This window comes from Lathyrus oleraceus, chromosome 2 (genome assembly GCF_024323335.1).
Source record: "Lathyrus oleraceus cultivar Zhongwan6 chromosome 2, CAAS_Psat_ZW6_1.0, whole genome shotgun sequence".
In the NCBI taxonomy this organism is placed as follows: domain Eukaryota; kingdom Viridiplantae; phylum Streptophyta; class Magnoliopsida; order Fabales; family Fabaceae; genus Lathyrus; species Lathyrus oleraceus.
In genome coordinates, this window is record NC_066580.1 from 411,460,615 (window position 1) to 411,466,689 (window position 6,075).

General features: G+C 39.4%; 1 non-coding gene across 1 annotated transcript; it reads left to right on the forward strand.

The window, feature by feature from the left end:
- Positions 1–1,222: 1,222 nt before the first annotated feature.
- LOC127125093 (small nucleolar RNA R71) lies at positions 1,223–1,328 on the forward strand. The gene has a single exon (XR_007804554.1). It is a non-coding gene; the product is annotated as a small nucleolar RNA R71 (small nucleolar RNA).
- Positions 1,329–6,075: the final 4,747 nt, after the last annotated feature.

A 6,075-nucleotide genomic window follows, 5' to 3' on the forward strand; every position in this document is an offset into this window, starting at 1 on the left:
AAAAACTCCCAGGGTCTTTCTCCTTCTTAGCAAGTTTGTTCTCAGAAATAAAGTTGCATTCCAAGGGTTTGGGATCGTCAAGCCTACGCTTGTTGGTTAGGATGTCTTTCAGAAATTTGGCGTAAGATGGAATTTGGGTGATGGCTTCGATGAAAGGAATCTCTACATGAAGCTTATTTATTACTTTTATAAACTTTTGGTATTGGTTATTGATTTTGGTTTGTTTATGTCTTTGCGGATATGGGATTGGTGGTTTGTACGGGGGTGGTGGTTTGTAAGTTTTATCCTTGGCTTTTCCTTCTTGGTCGGTTTGTTTTCCGGGTTCCACCGGTTCCTCTCCTTGGTTTGTACGTATAATTTCTTTAGAAGCTTTGGAATCGCTCATTGCTGGGTTATGAGGCCCTTCATAATGAGATAGCGTTAGCTTGCCCTCGAGGGTTAAGTTGAGGTTGTCCAGGGAATTGTCCTCCGAATGTAGTTTGTAGGGCTTGGTTTTGTGCTACCTGTGAGATCTGGGTTTCAAGCATCTTGTTGTAAGTGATTATCTAATCAACCTTGGTCCCTAATTGTGTTATCAGTTTGTTTATGTGAATGTTCTGGTTTAGGAATTCTTTATTTTGTTGAGTCTAGCCTGATATAAAGTTCTCCATGATCTTCTCAAGGTTAGACTTCTAGGGCACAACTTGCATAGGTTGATTTGGTTTTTGGGCTTGATAACCTTGTGGTCTCTGAGGTGCATAATTTTGGATAGGGTTCTGGTTTTTATAGGAAAAATTCGGGTGATTCTTCCATCCAGGATTGTAAGTGTTTGAAAATGGGTTACCTTGGGCGTAATTCACTTGGTCGGTGTTTAGGTCGTTCAAAAGGTTACATTCCGCCGATTCGTGTCCTTTAGATCCATAAAGTTCACACTCTGTATGGACTACCGCTGCGGTGTTAGTGTTTGTAGAAATATGTTCGACGTTAAGGGCTAAAGCGTCCATTTTCGCCTGCATCATGTCCATAGAGCTTATCTCATGTATTCCATCTTGGGTCTCCTTTTTCTCTATTGATGCTCGTTCAGTTCCCCATTGGTAATGGTTTTGGGTCATATCCTCAATTAGGTCACAAGCTTCAGGGTAAGGTTTGTTCATCTGCGCGCCACCAGCGGCAGCGTCGACGCTCATCTTTGTGTTATAATGGAGTTCATTGTAGAAGGTGTGAACGATCAGCCATTGTTCTTGGCCATGGTGTGGGCAGACTCTTAACACCTCTTTATATCTCTCCCAAGCTTCACAAAGTGATTCTCCTTAGTTTTGAGTAAATCTAGTTATTTGGTTTCGAAGAACAGCAGTCTTACTGGGGGGAAAATATCTAGCAAGGAATACTCTTCTAAGGTCTTCCCAGGTGGTTATTGAGTTAGCTGGAAGTGAATCTAACCATGAACGTGCTCTATCCCTGAGGTAGAAAAGAAATAATCTTAAACGGATCACATCAGGTGAAGCACCGTTGGATTTAAAGGTGTCGGTCAGTTGGATAGAGATTTTTAAATGTCGATTTGGGTTCTCAGTAGCGAGACCCACGAATTGGTTTTGTTGCACTAATTGCAGTAAAGATGGTTTTAGTTCGAAATCGTTGGCAGGAATAAGGGGATTTACTATACTAGAACTGGGTTCCTCGTCATAAGGTTGGGCAAATTCCTTAAGAGGTCTCCGGTCGCGATTCTTGGCCATAACTTTCTTAATTCGGATGAGTAAGAGGCGTGTTACAAGTGTAACGTCCGGGTTCCGCTAAAGGATCTATTAAATTTCTAGTACAATAGGTTCTACGCATTTACTGGCTAATAATGCCTTAGTCTAGACGGTGTAACAACAGGGTATGAAATTTGACGAAGTTGGTCCCCGACAACGGCGCCAAAAACTTGATCGCTCTATTCGCAAGTGCACGAATCACGTTAGAGTAGTATAAAAGAATATCGATCCCACAGAGACCAAATCGTCAATCTATCGATTACTATCGTTACCATATTTATCTAAGGCGGTATAAAAGAGATATTGATGTTGCAAAATAACAGTAAATAAAGAAAATAATAAATACAGTGCAGGTAAAGATAGGTTTGAATGTATTTCACGTCAGTTAAACGATGTTTCGATTGTCTAAATAGAACTACTTATGGGGCAATACTTTCTACTCTTGAAAAGAATCCATTTAACAGGAACTGTCGCTTTCGCGTATTTAGAACCAAATTTACCCTTAAATTAAGTCCTTTTATTGTCACTTATAAAAGGTGCGCAAAACGCTAAAGTAGTAAACTTATTTTTAAGAAATAAGACTCGTAAACTTAGTTGAAAAGTGATTTTGCTTTGGAAAGTTTACCCAAGGATTTTTCTGATTTTAAATCTATCTGTAATACCCCAAAATTTACCCTTCATTTTTCCTGGAAGCATACGCTTTACACCTCATGCATGCATTCATTTTTAGGTCATTTAGCATTTGCATTTCATCATGGCAATCGAAATCGGATCCAAGAAGCTTGAACATCATCCAGGACACTTTGTGGGCTCTATTTAGATGATCAGTCAACACAAGGGAAAGACTTGAGTTACTTCCAATAGGGGTCTATTCGTCAGTCAAAGCGTTAATCTTGAAGGAGCAAAGGTTTGTTCATGAGCTGTCATGCTCGCTAGGCGAAGCCCACGTTTTTTGAAAAAAGAAAATGAAAAAAAAAATGAAAAAAAAAAAGAAGAAACGGAAAACGAAAGAAAAAAAAAACGGAAAACGGAAAAGAAAAAGAAAAAAAAAGAAAAAAAAAAGAAAAAATAAATAAATAAATAAATAAAAGAAAAAATCTTGGACTTGTACCTCTCTCATTTGAGCCCACAGGGCCACAAAAATCAGGTTATAAATTCAGAGTTTCATGAAACAAAAGGCCATTCTATTCCTATTACCCTGGCTGGAAAAAGATAGTGAGAAAAGAGCTAACGGAGTTTAGAGCAGCCTCCAAACCCTGAAGGGAACTCAACTGCACAGAATCACCTCTGCCTCACATAAACCCTAAAGATTGTTTTGTAAACCTCACTGGTGCAACTCAATTTCAATCAAGCTCTCCAATCAGGTTTGCCCTATATCCATCATCTTTATACCTTTAATTTGAATGCTCTAAATGTATGAGGTATTATGGGTGAAATTGATACCCTTTTGATGCATGTGTTTGACAAGAGGTTTAGGCCTCCTACCCTTGGTTGCTTTTTGTGAGCTTTTTGTGAATTGAAAGGGCATGATTCATGTGGTTACATTTTGATTTGGGGGCAACTCTTGGTTACCCTATCTTGTTTCTCTAACCTGTTTGTTGAGTTTTATTTTGTGAGGGCTCACATGACTTTTGCAGGGATAACTTGCGTGGTTTTCCACCTTATTTGTGGGATACCGCCTGGAGGTTTCATTCTGATTACCTGTACTGACTCACTTTCTTTGATTGTGTTTAGCTGGGAAGGATCCCTGGGTTTCCCATTCCTCTAATTGTTGTTACTTCGGATCTTTATCTGCGTGGTACTTTTATATTTTTCCCGCATTTTTCTTCTCCTAAACACACGTTTACTCCTTCTACTACAGGTGAGTAAGTCTCCAAAGGTCGAGCATCGGGTAGATTGCGTAGTAACGTCGTTCGTCCAAAACCCAATCCATAACCCTGTAGTTAGCCGAACTACGGCTTGCTCTGATTCTCATTCCAGATGAGATACGTAGGCATAAGACACGATGTCTTAGCGAGCACACATCCCCCAACCCGTAGGTCAGCCGAGCTACGAAGACTCTGATTCTCATATTCAGATGAGATACGTATGTAGTGGATGCGACATCCGCGCGAGTCATTTTCATTTAACCCCCTTTTTTAGTAAACAGCACAAGATAAACTCACACCCTTTAGACAAGAACTACAAAAGTGGATCCCGTAGAGTACTACGGATGCGTAGGGGTGCTAATACCTTCCCTTCGCATAACCGACTCCCGAACCCAAGATTTGGTTGCGAGACCTTGTCTTTTCCTTTCCTCTTTTCAGGTTTACTTCGAGTGTTTCCTTTCCCTCCTTTGGGATAAATAACGCACGGTGGCGACTCTTCTGTCATTTTCTTTCGTCGGTTGTTTTTTCGCACACTGTATTTTTCAGGTTGCGACACTATCAACGCGTCCGAAATTAGTTTCAAAAATCGTTTTTCCTTAAAGTGATAAAATTTCCTAGTTAACTAAGCCAGGGTGCTTTCGTACTCCTTGAGTAGTCAAAACTAACCAAGTTTGTTTCAGAAAACTCGAATTAAAAATCAAAACAACCTTTAAAGCATTTCAACAGATTCAATATGTGAAACATCTCTTTAACCGTGATCCTTACATTCTAACCTTTGAAAGATTTAGCAAGACATGGTAATACAAACCAACACAACGATATTGATCATGATGAAAAGTTGTTTTAGAATGTAAGGTGTAAAGAACAAGTAAAGCATGTAAAATAATTAAAACTAGCAATAAATATAATGGCGAGAAATTTAAATAAAGTAAAGACAATGACAGGAATTAGATAAAGTAAAGTATGAAAAGAAATTAAATAAAGTAAAGCATAGCAAGTAATTAAATAAAGTAAAGCATGACAAGTAAAATAAATAAAAGCGATAACCCCTCGATGTGATAAAGACGACATCAAAATCAAAGTGCTCCAAATCAATCTCACTAAGGTGCGATAACCCCTCGATGTGACGGATTACCGCTTTTACAGATGATAATATAGTCTTAGTGTTGTAAACTAAGTTGGATGATTTGGAAATGAACTAGAACGACCTATTTATAGAGGAATTCAGCAGCTTGTAAAGACCATGATGCCCTTCAACTTCTCCTTAGTGGGAACGTGAAATACAAAGGTGGCACCCGCCACCCCTTCATGGCGTCCGCCATGTGTGTGAATGGGAAAGTTCATGTGATCGTGGCGGTTACCTCCTGGTTGAGGGCTGATGAGTCATGGCCTCTCCTATAGCGACCGCCATGCATAACGCCATGTGTATAATATTTTCCGAAAACCCCTAATTTTTGGTCTTTTTGCTTCGTTTCTTCTAAAAATGTCCAGAAAGAGCTAAATATCTGAAAACAACATAAAAGAGAGCCTAACACAAGCAAAATGATAATAAAGACCGAATAAACATGTGAAATCCGAGTCAAAAACACGGTGTGATTCAGTGTGATCATAAACCCAATTGGCTGTTCAAAAGATAAGTCTGATTAATCTAGCAACTTGAAACCCAATGATGATGATGAGGTACTTATTTTGATTAAAAGAAGCGAGTTTAATATGGAAGAGCAGCTGCTCCAAACCCCCTCAAAGATCTCATTGTTGTCTCTGCTCATGAATTCTGAAGCACACAGAGAGGCACTGCAGAGAGTTCTAGAGCAAGCTTTTGTAGAACATGATGTTAATGTGGATCAATTCGATCACATTGTGGCTAATATCACTTCTTGCAAGATGTAAAGACGATTCATCCGTTCAAAGACATGCCTGGGTTGGATTTTGAGATTGTGGAGGGTATTGAAGTTGATCCTGCCAAGGTCAAAGCAATACAAGAGATGCCTGCACCCAAAATTGAGAAGCAAGTCAGAGGTTTTCTCGGCCGCTTGAATTATATTTCCAGATTCATTTCCCACATGACTGCCACATGTGCACCTATATTCAAGATTCTTCGGAAAGATCAGTCTTGTGATTGGACCGAAGATTACCAGAAAGCTTTTGACAGTATCAAGGAATATTTGCTTAAGCCTCCGATTTTGTTTCCACCTGTCGAAGGAAGACCGTTGATCATGTATTTGACTGTGCTTGAAGATAGTATGGGTTGTGTTCTAAGTCAGCAAGATGAGATTGGAAAGAAATAATTTGCAATCTACTACCTCAGTAAGAAGTTCACCGACTGTGAGACTCGATATTCTATGGTTGAGAAAACTTGTTGCGCATTGGCTTGGGATGCTAAGCGTCTGCGCCAGTATATGTTGAATCATACCACTTGGTTGATATCCAAAATGGATCCAATCAAGTATATTTTTGAGAAGCTTGCTTTAACTGGG